The sequence below is a fragment of the Pan troglodytes genome, chromosome 12 (assembly GCF_028858775.2).
Source record: "Pan troglodytes isolate AG18354 chromosome 12, NHGRI_mPanTro3-v2.0_pri, whole genome shotgun sequence".
Taxonomy (NCBI): domain Eukaryota; kingdom Metazoa; phylum Chordata; class Mammalia; order Primates; family Hominidae; genus Pan; species Pan troglodytes.
This window is the reverse complement of record NC_072410.2, coordinates 85,344,119-85,359,006: the sequence shown is the minus strand read 5'-3', so window position 1 is coordinate 85,359,006 and position 14,888 is coordinate 85,344,119. Positions and strand designations below refer to the sequence as shown.

Sequence of the window (14,888 nt, the reverse complement as noted above, 5' to 3'; positions counted from 1 at the left end):
CATGATCCCTTCTGCCTCTAACCCCTGTCCTGAGGGAATGTGTGACTCCACTTTGGTTCTGACTAGTTTTACGTCACCTCGACAAGTTCATATTTGTATGCTGGAGGTATTCTGTCTGGGTAACTGGCATTGGCCATTAAGAATCAGAGCTCCCTTTCTCTTGGGAAGGAGACCTGCTGAGAAATTAACTCTATACAGGAAACTCCTGCTGTTATCAAATATAATGTTGGGCAAAATGTAATAACCATTTAAAAATTACTTTTAGACTCGATAACATTTGAGAGCTAACCTATACTCTTTCCTGAGAGTCATGGAAGATTTAATCAGTTTATTTGCTACCCATCTCTTACAGTAAATTATCAGTGGTCAAGATTCATAGTCAAATATCCACATAGTATCAAAACAAGTAGAGTAGACAAAAAGCCACATAAAAGCTCCATGAAAGGGAAGGGAATTGTAGGCTAGAGGAATCTGGAGGGTTCAGGAAAGACATGCGTCTTTTTAAATGTTTATTTTATATTTTTACATTTTAATTTTATATTTTTTATATGGAACACTTCACAAATTTGTGCATCATCGTTGTGCAAGGCCATGCTAATCGCTGTATCATTCCAATTTTAGTGTACGTGCTGCTGAAGCATAATGAAGCACATTATGGGTAGAATTTTTTTACTGATTCTGAGAAACCCACAAAAAAATCCTCTAAAAATTCATTCACTTCTTAGCAATTTATTTTGAAAAATGCATATTAACAAGAAAATGAATTAGATATTTCTTGTTTAAACTAATTAGCTATCTTTTATGATGAATCTTTAAATAGAAAATTATCCCAGCACTTTGGGAGGCTGAGGTGGGTGGATCATTTGAGCCTAGGAGTTTGAGACCAGCCTGGGCAACATGGCGAAACACTGTCTCTACAAAAAAAAAAAATACAAAAAAAGAAAAAAGAAAAAATTAGCCAGGCATGGTTGTGCACACCTGTAGTCCCAGCTATTTGGGAGGCTGAGATGGGAGGATTGGTCATACCTTGGAGATAGAGGCTGTAGTGAGCCGTGATTGCACCACTGCACTCCAGCCTGGGCAACAGAGCAAGACCCTGTCTCAAAAAAAAAAAAAAAAAGAAAAGAAAATATTCACCTCACATTTTAAACAGAAGCTTTAAAAGTGTGAGCCATTAATTTATTTCTGACTTTCACTTACAGGATTTCAGGAAAAGAGAACTTTGCTTGATGTATTTTTCTATATAGCATTAGTTCAGGAATAAAAATGGCTTTTGACCTTTTTACTGGTCTCTTTAGAATTTCTGGCTCAGAAATTTTTCATGAGGAATTTATTTCCCCAATTTTATCAATCAGTTGTAAAACAAAAATATTTAAGTAGTGAAAGAGTTCCTGAACCCAGTAAACCCATCATGCTGATAGTGCTATGACCACGACATCGGAGTTCAATATATCAAAACTGTTGCAACACAAAGTGAATTTTATCCTCTGGAAAGCTCACATCTGGTTTATTTTGAGCTTACTAAGATTTCAAACATTCTGGTGAAGTCAATTGCAATCTCCTTTATTTATTTGCTAAGTGTACATGCTCTGTGTTTGTCTTTGTGGTTGTCGTTAGTGCTAAGACTCATAGTTTATCCCTCAGCCGACATCACTGGAAGCTTTAGTTCTTTTTCTTTGGGGTAAGTCAATAGCTGAGTGCACATTTGCAATGTTAATGGACAAAACACACCAATTAAGAGGGAGGAATGGTCAGAATGGGTAAAAGTTGCTAGACCCAACTACATATGACTAGGAGAGAAATGTAGAGATACAGATAGCTTGAAAATAAATTGATGGAACAAATTATGTTAAAAAATAGCAATATGAAGGCTGAAGTAGGCTAAATTAACATCAGAGAAAACAGACTTGAAGAAAAAGAGTATTGCCAGAGATAAAAAGGAATGACAAAAATTATTAATTCTTCAGAAGACAAAACAAACATAAATGTGTATGGGCCTAAAACAGAGCCTCAAAATATATGAAACAAAAATGACAGAATTAGAGGGAAAAAATTCCAGAATTTTAGTGGAATATTTTTATTCACTGTTTCTCAGGATTTGAGAGGACAACTAGCCAAAAATCAGTGTAAGACAGAGGATTCGAACACATTATCAACTGTCTTGATCTAAGTAATAATTATGGATGGCTCATTCAACCACTGAAAAATGAATACCTTTTTGTGTAATACACATTTGTTTTAGTGAATATGGTATGTTCACCAATGTACAACATATTTTGGGCCATAAAATAAACCTTAATATAGTTACCAGATTGTAATAGTATAGACTGTGTTCTCTGATCACAATGAAATTAATTAGAAACCAACATCATTAATATTTAGGTAAATCCCAAATATTTGGCAATTAAAAAGCATTTTAAAATATTGATAGGCCAAAGGAGAAGACACACATAAATTATATTTTTAACTCAATGATGGTAAAAATATTTCAAAATTTGTGGGATTTAGCTGAAGAGATGCTTAGGGAGAAGTTTGTAGCTTAAATGCCTATTTAGAACAGAACAAAGAAAAGTGATGTAAGGTACCACCTCAGGACACTAGAAAAAGAAGAGCAAAGTAAATCCGAAGTAATTGGAAGGAAGGAAATCATAAAGACAAGAGAAAATATCACTAAAACAGACACAAATGAAAAAGGACATAAATCAGCAATATTGGGAAAAAAGAAGGCTTATCACTACAGATCCTACAGAAATTAAAATAACAGATAATATTGTGAGCAAATGTATGCCAAAAATGAGAAAACGTTGATGAAATAGACAACTTTCTAGAAAAATACAACTAAAATTGATGTAGGATGAAACAGAAAATCTGAATAGCCTTCTGTCTAATAATGAGACTGGTCTGGGCAACATGGCAAAACCCCATCTGTATCAGTCAATTTTCATGCTGCTGATAAAGACATACCTGAGTCCGGGAAGAAAAACAGGTTTAATCGACTTACAGTTCCACATGGGTGGGGAAGCCTCACAATCATGGCAGAAGGCAAAAGGCACTTCTTACATGGCAGCGGCAAGAAAGAACGAGAGAGAAGCAAAAGCGGAAACCCCTTATAAAACCATCAGCTCTCATGAGACTTATTCACTACAGTATGGGGGAAACTGCCTCCATGATTCAATTGTCTCCCACCAGTTCCCTCCCACAACACGTGGGAATTATGGGAGTACAGTTCAAGATGAGATCTGTGTGGGGACACAGAGCCAAATGATATCACCATCGCTACAAAAAATACAAAACTTGGCTGGGTGTGGTGGTGTGCATCTGTAGTCCCAGTTACTCAGGAGGCTGCGGTAGGAGGATCCCTTGAGCCCAGGAGGTTGAGGTTGCAGTGAAACATGATTGTGCCACTGCACTCCAGCCTGGGTGACAGAGTGAGACATTGTCTCAAAGAAAAAAAAAAAATTGAAAAGCTTAGTCTCAAATTTACACAGAATGCAAATGACCTAAGATAGCCAAGAAATTTTTAAAAAGAACCAAGTTCAAGAACTTACATTACTTGGCTTTATAACTTACCATAAAGTTAGAGTAATTAAGACTGTAATATTTGTGAAAAGATAGGCATACAGATCAATGCAAGTAATATAGATCAATAGAAGAGAGAATAGAGTTCATAAATAATTTCATATGTATTATATACGTACATACATGTGTTCAATTGATTTTCAACAAATGGTGCTAGAATAACGAGGTATTCACATGAAAAAAGAAAACAGCCTGTATCTTACTCTGTACAGAAAGTTAACACAAAATTAATTATAAACTTAAATATAATAGCCAATATTATAAAAATTTTAAAAGAAAACATGGGAGAAAATTTTGTAGCTTTGTGTGGTTATCTTAGATATGACACATTAGGCACAAACCACAAAAGAAAAAAGATAAATTGAATTTTATTAAAATTTAAAACTTCTTATCCAGAGACACCATTAAGAATATAAAAAGGTAAGCCACAGAATAGGGAAAAATATTTGTAATGCATATATCTGATGCCTATAAAGGACTCAATTTCAGAAAATATACAGAATTCTTCTTATAACTAATGAGACACACAACTCAGTTTTAAAAATGGGCAAAAGATTTGCACATATAAATGTAAATGTTTCTATTTTGGAAGAGTGTGGCAGTTTCTTTAAAAATTAAACACATGCTTAATACACAAACCAGAATACCTCTTCTAGGTATTCACTAAAGAAGATTGAAAACTTATATCCACAAAAATATTTGTACACAAATGTTTTTAGTATAATTATTCATGATAGCCCAAAGCTGCAAATAACCCAAATGTCCATCAATATTTGCTGAAATGACAAATAAAATCTGATTATATATCAGTATAATGAAAAATTACTCAGTAATTAAAATGAAAGAACCACTGACAGATGTAGTAACATGCAAGGATTTCAAAAACCATTATGTTGAGTGAAAGAAACCAGACACGAAAGAGTGCATACTGCATGATTCCATCTATATCAAATTCTAGAAAACGCAAACAAATCTATAGTGATGAAAAGTACATTAGTGGAGGCTGAGTCTGAGGTGGAGGAAACAAATAATCTTTTGGGAGGTGATGGAAATGTTTAGTATTTTGATTGTAGTGGTGTTTTCATGTGTGTTGTCAAAAGTCATCAATCTTACATTTTAGAAGATGCAGTTTGTTATATTTTCATTATGCTTCAACAAGGCTAATTTAAAAAAGAACTTCTTAAAAGCAAGAAAAAAGGTATTGACAAGAAGTATAAATGGTATTTTAATTAATTTATAAAAGAGTAAATGGATGAGTCTTTGTAATGGCCTTTTAAATAATAATTCAATTCCACTTACTACCATTCATACTACAAAGTACTGTGTTGCAACAGTCTATTAAAGTAATGAATCACCATTTCTGCCAATATTATAATAGAAACCTCAGCATTAATTTAAAAACTCTAGTATTAAAAAATGTTGACAATTATAACCAGTTGACTTTCTGTATATTTGGGATAAAGGTTAAAAACCCTGCAATGGATTATTTGCTGAGAAATGTTTGTAAATAGTTGAAAATCTTCTCTTAAAAAGAAAAGAAAAGAAAATCTTCTCTTTTATGTGTTTTAAAAACAAAACATAAAATCATCAATATAAATTCTTTAATTTTTATTTATTTTTATTTTTATTATACTTTAAGTTTTAGTGTACATGTGCACAACGTGCAGGTTTGTTACACATGCCATGTGCCATGTTGGTGTGCTGCCCCCTTTAACTCATCATTTACATTAGGTATATCTCCTAATGCTATCCCTCCCCCCCTCCCCCCACCCCACAACAGGCTCCAGTGTGTGATGTTCCCCTTCTTGTGTCCAAGTGTTCTCATTGTTTAATTCCCACCTATGAGTGAGAACATGTGGTGTTTGTTTTTTTGTTCTTGTGATAGTTGCTGAGAACGATGGTTTCCAGCTTCATCCATGTCCCTACAAAGGACATGAACTCATCATTTTTTATGGCTGCATAGTATTCCATGGTGTATATGTGCCACATTTTCTTAATCCAGTCTATCATTGTTTGACATTTGGGTTGGTTCCAAGTCTTTGCTATTGTGAATAGTGCCGCAATAAACATACGTGTGCATGTGTCTTTATAGCAGCATGATTTATAATTCTTTGGGTATATACCCAGTAATGGGATGACTGGGTCAAATGGTGTTTCTAATTCTTTAATTTTTAAAAAACCTAAAATATAAGACTCTTAAATGTTGAGTCACAATTGTGTGTGTATGTGTGTGTGTGTGTGTGTGTGTGTGTGTGTGTGTGTTTATGCCGGGACACATAGTTAAATTTAGTCAATAGTTTCATAAAGACTTAGACTCTAATTCACACATGATATATCTCATTAAAAAAATGGATTTGCTGGGAAATCATATGTTATGTAGTTAAAATAAATTAAGCATTTAATGTTATTTGTTAAGTAGTGAACAGATGGATGTTTTCTTTCATTGAAAATATTAAATATGGTAATAAAATAATTTATTTAATACAACTTCAGTAATAAGCTGTTCTAAATGAAATATGTGTAATAAATAATTTGGTTGGCCTTTGTTCCTGGTTCCTGGGAGGTAACCTCTAAACCTCTGGGATTTCCTGAGTGACAAGTGCGTCTTTCTTATTCATGGTGTGTCCCTCAGATCACAACTAGTAGTTTATGCTAATGAGGTGACTCAAGATGGGAGCATGCCACTCCAGAAAGACCAACCACATGATTAGAGGGGGTTGGGGCTTTCAGCCACCTGATATCAGTCCAACTCCATATCAGTCCAGCTTCTAGGGAGGGAGGAGTTTGGATATTGAGTCACATGGACAATGGTTCACCAATCATGCTTATGTAATGAAACCTCAATAAAAACTCTGGACATGGAAGTGTGAGTAAGATTCTTTGATTCGCATGATTCTTTTTCTTCTTCTTTTTTTTCTGAGATGAGGTCTCACTCTGTCACCTGGGCTAGTGTGCAGTGGCATGATCTCTGTTCACTGCAACCTCTGCCTCCTGGGTTCAAGCGAACCTTCCACCTCAGCCTTCCAAATAGCTGCAACTACAGGCATGCATCACCATGCCCGGCTAACTTTTTTATTTTTGTAGAGAAGGGGTTTCATCATGTTGCCCAGGCTGCTCTTAAACTCCTGAGCTCAAGTGATTTGCCTGCCTCAACCTCCCAAAGTGCTGGGATTGCAGGTGTGAGCCACCATGCCCAGCCGGCGTTACTCTTTGGTTTTTGTAACTCTTTGATGCCAGGAGAGTAATACATCTTTGAGGATGACAGAAACTTCCTACACTTATCCCTCCACATCTCTTCCTCTGGCTGGTTCTAGTTTGTCTCATTTTGCTATAATAAAACTATAAACATTGCACTTCCTGAATTCAGTGCATCATTCTAGTGAATTATTTAAACCTGAAGGAGTCTGTGGAGATACTCAAAATTGTAGCCAGCTGGTCTGAAATGATTGTGGCCATGGGGATCCCCCAACTTGAGACTGGTGTCTTAAATGAGGGCAGTCTTGTGGAGGATTGTGCCCTAAGACTTTGCAATTTAGAATACTCATTGCGAATGTCTCAGTTTAAAATCTTTAACATAAAGTATAAAAATCATAAAATGATTATTATTTTTTTTCTTTTTTTTGTTATACTTTAAGTTTTAGGGTACATGTGCACATTGTGCAGGTTAGTTACATATATATACATGTGCCATGCTGGTGTGCTGCACCCACTAACTCGTCATCTAGCATTAGGTATATCTCCCAATGCTATCCCTCCCCCCTCCCCCCACCCCACCACAGTCCCCAGAGTGTGATATTCCCCTTCCTGTGTCCATGTGATCTCATTGTTCAGTTCCCACCTATGAGTGAGAATATGCGGTGTTTGGTTTTTTGTCCTTGAGATAGTTTGCTGAGAATGATGGTTTCCAGTTTCATCCATGTCCCTACAAAGGACATGAACTCATCATTTTTTATGGCTGCATAGTATTCCATGGTGTATATGTGCCACATTTTCTTAATCCAGTCTATCATTGTTGGACATTTGGGTTGGTTCCAAGTCTTTGCTATTGTGAATAATGCCACAATAAACATACGTGTGCATGTATCTTTATAGCAGCATGATTTATAGTCATTTGGGTATGTACCCAGTAATGGGATGGCTGGGTCAAATGGTATTTCTAGTTGTAGATCCCTGAGGAATCGCCACACTGACTTCCACAATGGTTGAACTAGTTTACGGTCCCACCAACAGTGTAAAAGTGTTCCTATTTATCCACATCCTCTCCAGCACCTGTTGTTTCCTGACTTTTTAATGATTGCCATTCTAACTGGTGTGAGATGGTATCTCATTGTGGTTTTGATTTGCATTTCTCTGATGGCTAGTGATGATGAGCATTTTTTCATGTGTTTTTTGGCTGCATAAATGTCTTCTTTTGAGAAGTGTCTGTTCATGTCCTTTGCCCACTTTTTGATGGGGTTGTTTGTTTTTTTCTTGTAAATTTGTTTGAGTTCATTGTAGATTCTGGATATTAGCCCTTTGTCAGATGAGTAGGTTGCGAAAATTTTCTCCCATTTTGTAGGTTGCCTGTTCACTCTGATGGTAGTTTCTTTTGCTGTGCAGAAGCTCTTTAGTTTAATTAGATCCCATTTGTCAATTTTGTCTTTTGTTGCCATTGCTTTTGGTGTTTTGGACGTGAAGTCCTTGCCCATGCCTATGTCCTGAATGGTAATGCCTAGGTTTTCTTCTAGGGTTTTTATGGTTTTAGGTCTAACGTTTAAATCTTTAATCCATCTTGAATTGATTTTTGTATAAGGTGTAAGGAAGGGATCCAGTTTCAGCTTTCTACATATGGCTAGCCAGTTTTCCCAGCACCATTTATTAAATAGGGAATCCTTTCCCCATTGCTTGTTTTTCTCAGGTTTGTCAAAGATCAGATAGTTGTAGGTAAGCGGCGTTATTTCTGAGGGCTCTGTTCTGTTCCATTGATCTATATCTCTGTTTTGGTACCAGTACCATGCTGTGTTGGTTACTGTAGCCTTGTAGTATAGTTTGAAGTCAGGTAGTGTGATGCCTCCAGCTTTGTTCTTTTGGCTTAGGATTGACTTGGTGATGTGGGCTCTTTTTTGGTTCCATATGAACTTTAAAGTAGTTTTTTCCAATTCTGTGAAGAAAGATATTGGTAGCTTGATGGGGATGGCATTGAATCTGTAAATTACCTTGGGCAGTATGGCCATTTTCACGATATTGATTCTTCCTACCCATGAGCATAGAATGTTCTTCCATTTTTTGTATCCTCTTTTATTTCCTTGAGCAGTGGTTTGTAGTTCTCCTTGAAGAGGTCCTTCACATCCCTTGTAAGTTGGATTCCTAGGTATTTTATTCTCTTTGAAGCAATTGTGAATGGGAGTTCACTCATGATTTGGCTCTCTGTTTGTCTGTTGTTGGTGTATAAGAATGCTTGTGATTTTTGCACATTGATTTTGTATCCTGAGACTTTGCTGAAGTTGCTTATCAGCTTAAGGAGATTTTGGGCTGAGACAATGGGGTTTTCTAGATATACAATCATGTCGTCTGCAAACAGGGACAATTTGACTTCCTCTTTTCCTAAGTGAATACCCTTTATTTCCTTCTCCTGCCTAATTGCCCTGGCCAGAACTTCCAACACTATGTTGAATAGGAGTGGTGAGAGAGGGCATTCCTGTCTTGTGCCAGTTTTCAAAGGGAATGCTTCCAGTTTTTGCCCATTCAGTATGATATTGGCTGTGGGTTTGTCATAGATAGCTCTTATTATTTTGAAATACATCCCATCAGTACCTAATTTATTGAGAGTTTTTAGCATGAAGGGTTGTTGAATTTTGTCAAAGGCTTTTTCTGCATCTATTGAGATAATCATGTGGTTTTTGTCTTTGGCTCTGTTTATATGCTGGATTACATTTATTGATTTGCGTATATTGAACCAGCCTTGCATCCCAGGGATGAAGCCCACTTGATCATGGTGGATAAGCTTTTTGATGTGCTGCTGGATTCGGTTTGCCAGTATTTTATTGAGGATTTTTGCATCAATGTTCATCAAGGATATTGGTCTAAAATTCTCTTTTTTGGTTGTGTCTCTGCCTGGCTTTGGTATCAGAATGATGCTGGCCTCATAAAATGAGTTAGGGAGGAATCCCTCTTTTTCTATTGATTGGAATAATTTCAGAAGGAATGGTACTAGTTCTTCCTTGTACCTCTGGTAGAATTCGGCTGTGAATCCATCTGGTCCTGGACTCTTTTTGGTTGGTAAACTATTGATTATTGCCACAATTTCAGCTCCTGTTATTGGTCTATTCAGAGATTCAACTTCTTCCTGGTTTAGTCTTGGGAGAGTGTATGTGTCGAGGAATGTATCCATTTCTTCTAGATTTTCTAGTTTATTTGCATAGAGGTGTTTGTAGTATTCTCTGATGGTAGTTTGTATTTCTGTGGGATCGGTGGTGATATCCCCTTTATCATTTTTTATTGTGTCTATTTGATTCTTCTCTCTTTTTTTCTTTATTAGTCTTGCTAGCGGTCTATCAATTTTGTTGATCCTTTCAAAAAACCAGCTCCCGGATTCATTGATTTTTTGAAGGGTTTTTTGTGTCTCTATCTGTTTCAGTTCTGCTCTGATTTTAGTTATTTCTTGCCTTCTGCTAGCTTTTGAATGTGTTTGCTCTTGCTTGTCTAGTTCTTTTAATTGTGATGTTAGGGTGTCAATTTTGGATCTTTCCTGCTTTCTCTTGTGGGCATTTAGTGCTATAAATTTCCCTCTACACACTGCTTTGAATGCATCCCAGAGATTCTGGTATGTTGTGTCTTTGTTCTTGGTGGTTTCAAAGAACATCTTTATTTCTGCCTTCATCTCGTTATGTACCCAGTAGTCATTCAGGAGCAGGTTGTTCAGTTTCCATGTAGTTGAGTGGCTTTGAGTGAGATTCTTAATCCTGAGTTCTAGTTTGATTGCACTGTGGTCTGAGAGATAGTTTGTTATAATTTCTGTTCTTTTACATTTGCTGAGGAGGGCTTTACTTCCAACTATGTGGTCAATTTTGGAATAGGTGTGGTGTGGTGCTGAAAAAAATGTATATTCTGTTGATTTGGGGTGTAGAGTTCTGTAGATGTCCATTAGGTCTGCTTGGTGCAGAGCTGAGTTCAGTTCCTGGGTATCCTTGTTGACTTTCTGTCTCGTTGATCTGTCTAATGTTGACAGTGGGGTGTTAAAGTCTCCCATTATTAATGTTTGGGAGTCTAAGTCTCTTTGTAGGTCACTCAGGACTTGCTTTATGAATCTGGGTGCTCCTGTATTGGGTGCATATATATTTAGGATAGTTAGCTCTTCTTGTTGAATTGATCCCTTTACCATTATGTAATGGCCTTCTTTGTCTCTTTTGATCTTTGTTGGTTTAAAGTCTGTTTTATCAGAGACTGGGATTGCAACCCCTGCCTTTTTTTGTTTTCCATTTGCTTGGTAGATCTTCCTCCATCCTTTTATTTTGAGCCTATGTGTGTCTCTGCACGTGAGATGGGTTTCCTGAATACAGCACACTGATGGGTCTTGACTCTTTATCCAATTTGCCAGTCTGTGTCTTTTAATTGGAGAATTTAGTCCATTTACATTTAAAGTTAATATTGTTATGTGTGAATTTGATCCTGTCATTATGATGTTAGCTGGTGATTTTGCTCGTTAGTTGATGCAGTTTCTTCCTAGTCTCGATGGTCTTTACGTTTTGGCATGATTTTGCAGTGGCTGGTACTGGTTGTTCCTTTCCATGTTTAGCGCTTCCTTCAGGAGCTCTTTTAGGGCAGCCCTGGTGGTGACAAAATCTCTCAGCATTTGCTTGTTTGTAAAGTATTTTATTTCTCCTTCACTTATGAAGCTTAGTTTGGCTGGATATGATATTCTGGGTTGAAAATTCTTTTCTTTAAGAATGTTGAATATTGGCCCCCACTCTCTTCTGGCTTGTAGGGTTTCTGCCAAGAGATCCGCTGTTAGTCTGATGGGCTTCCCTTTGAGGGTAACCTGACCTTTCTCTCTGGCTGCCCTTAACATTTTTTCCTTCATTTCAACTTTGGTGAATCTGACAATTATGTGTCTTGGAGTTGCTCTTCTCGAGGAGTATCTTTGTGGCGTTCTCTGTATTTCCTGAATCTGAACGTTGGCCTGCCTTGCTAGATTGGGGAAGTTCTCCTGGATAATATCCTGCAGAGTGTTTTCCAACTTGGTTCCATTCTCCCCATCACTTTCAGGTACACCAATCAGACGTAGATTTGGTCTTTTCACATAGTCCCATATTTCTTGGAGGCTTTGCTCATTTCTTTTTATTCTTTTTTCTCTAAACTTCCCTTCTCGCTTCATTTCATTCATTTCATCTTCCATTGCTGATACCCTTTCTTCCAGTTGATCGCATCGGCTCCTGAGGCTTCTGCATTCTTCACGTAGTTCTCGAGCCTTGGTTTTCAGCTCCATCAGCTCCTTTAAGCACTTCTCTGTATTGATTATTCTAGTTATACATTCTTCTAAATTTTTTTCAAAGTTTTCAACTTCTTTGCCTTTGGTTTGAATGTCCTCCCGTAGCTCAGAGTAATTTGATCATCTGAAGCCTTCTTCTCTCAGCTCGTCAAAGTCATTCTCCATCCAGCTTTGTTCCGTTGCTGGTGAGGAACTGCGTTCCTTTGGAGGAGAGGCACTCTGCGTTTTAGAGTTTCCAGTTTTTCTGTTCTGTTTTTTCTCCATCTTTGTGGTTTTATCTACTTTTGGTCTTTGATGATGGTGATGTACAGATGGGTTTTCAGTGTGGATGTCCTTTCTGTTAGTTTTTATTCTAACAGACAGGACCCTCAGCTGCAGGTCTGTTGGAGTACCCTGCCGTGTGAGGTGTCAGTGTGCCCCTGCTGGGGGGTGCCTCCCAGTTAGGCTGATCGGGGGTCGGGGGTCAGGGGTCAGGGACCCACTTGAGGAGGCAGTCTGCCGGTTCTCAGATCTCCAGCTGCGTGCTGGGAGAACCACTGCTCTCTTCAAAGCTGTCAGACAGGGACATTTAAGTCTGCAGAGGTTACTGCTGTCTTTTTGTTTGTCTGTGCCCTGCCCCCAGAGGTGGAGCATACAGAGGCATGCAGGCCTCTTTGAGCTGTGGTGGGCTCCACCCAGTTCGAGCTTCCTGGCTGCTTTGTTTACCTAAGCAAGCCTGGGCAATGGGGGGCGCCCCTCCTCCAGCCTTGCTGCCGCCTTGCAGTTTGATCTCAGACTGCTGTGCTAGCAATCAGTGAGATTCCGTGGGCATAGGACCCTCCGATCCAGGTGTGGGATATAGTCTCGTGGTGCGCCATTTTTTAAGCAGGTCTGAAAAGCGCAATATTCGGGTGGGAGTGACCCGATTTTACAGGTGCGTCGTCACCCCTTTCTTTGACTCGGAAAGGGAACTCCCTGACCCCTTGCGCTTCCCAGGTGAGGCAATACCTCGCCCTGCTTCGGCTCGCCCACGGTGTACGCACCCATTGGCCTGCGCCCACTGTCTGGCACTCCCTAGTGAGATGAACCCGGTACCTCAGATGGAAATGCAGAAATCACCCGTCTTCTGCGTCGCTCACGCTGGGAGCTGTAGACCGGAGCTGTTCCTATTCGGCCATCTTGGCTCCTCCCCCCCCATAAAATGATTTTTGAAAATTCTTGGGGTGGGAGATCTCTTAGTAATGTACTGTGAAAAGGGTTTAAAAGTGAAAAACTTTGTGCAATGGGCAAGTGTAACCACCACTTAGGGAAGAGCAGATTCTCAGCAATGTAACCCAAATGTGCAGCTACAGCATCTAGATGGCTGTTTTTTGGTAGACATTCATATTATTTCATGACTGTGCTGACCATTTGCTATTTTAGCTTATTTCTCCCTTCTTTTTTTGTAGTAGACTCTGATTTGTGTTTAGAATTTGCCCCTCTGCACTTTCCAAGCCTCCCATCCCATATATACTTCTGTTTCTTGAGCAGAAGACTACAACCAACTTTAAATCCAGTAATTATTTTGGTTTAAGCCCAATCAGCACATTTATTTCCTTTATCCACAGTGGTTGACTTATGTGGCCCATTTTGGTTCAATGAGCTATGGAGAGATATTTTCTAAGGGTTTCCGGGAAAGAGATTTTCTTGAAATTGCAAAAAGCCTGTCTGACAAGACACTCACTTTCTGCTGGATATTAGGGAGAAAATATGTAGTTACAGAAACCCTTGGTAGCCATCTTCCAAACACAAGATAAAACCTTAAGATGAAGAAGACGCTGCAGACGGCAGTTTGTGGTATCAATGTTGAACAGCTTATTTGAGCCAGCCCTGAGGCTTATATGTCCTCTGAAATTTTCATGTACATGGGTAAATGCATTCCCTTTACTGTTCCAGTCAGTTTGGATCAGTGCTTTCTGATTCTTGTATCCAATACCGTTCTGAGACAGTAACTTTAATAAGAAATATGAGGATGGTTTTGATAGGGAGTAAAAATCAAGTGTAAAATAACATTCTTACAAGAGAAAAAAGGTGTGGTGCATTGGATCTATGTGTTGGTTTAGGCACATTTGACCACCTCTGGCCTTCTTCTAAATCCCTTGAAATAAAAGAAAATATATTTGTCAAAACTAGACCCACTACTTTCATGGAAAACAAGAAAGAGCAACATCAACATATCAGAAATGGTGGGAAATTTCCTGGATGATGGAAAGTAATGGGATTGACCTGATAAGGGTTGAAAAAAACACACAGAGAAAACAGCTAGGTAGATAAGAGCAGATTCTGAGAAATTTCAAGGGAACAAAGAACAGAAAGGGTCATGTGACAATAGATGGGCCATTGGTACTGAACAGGGGCCAGTTAGGTTCATAAACCCTCTCACACTGAGCCACAGGTCACAGAGATGAGGGGTGGGTGAGTGTCCAGGTGAAGACACCAAGATTTGCACACTAGACAGTCAACTGCTGCCTCAGCAGGGTTTCTGGTTAGGAAGTGGAAGCTTCTAGAGAGCACACTGTCAGCCCCCCTCAATTCACACCATTTGGGGTGGGAGTGAGGAAAGACCTTTGTAACTGCAAAGCTAACTAAATAAAGCTTCCCAGGTCTTCATTCATAGAAATAAATGGGAATTCTTAAAGCTTCCCAGGTCTTCATTCACAGAGATAAGTGGGAATAAATCTTCCCAGGTCTTCATTCATAGAGATAAGTGGGAATTCTAAGAATCTCAGATGCCATGTAGAAAACCAGTAGCTAGAAAGAGAAGGATCAAGCTGAATGAACAGATCACTGGACCACAGAAAGAGAATATTGACAACAAAAAAGG

The 14,888-nt window shown here is 38.4% G+C and overlaps 1 non-coding gene across 1 annotated transcript; it reads right to left on the bottom strand.

Annotated features, from left to right (window-relative positions):
* Nucleotides 1-542: 542 nt before the first annotated feature.
* Nucleotides 543-651, bottom strand: LOC112208230 (U6 spliceosomal RNA). Its single transcript, XR_002942650.1, has one exon. It is a non-coding gene; the product is annotated as a U6 spliceosomal RNA (small nuclear RNA).
* Between the last annotated feature and the right edge of the window lie 14,237 nt (nucleotides 652-14,888).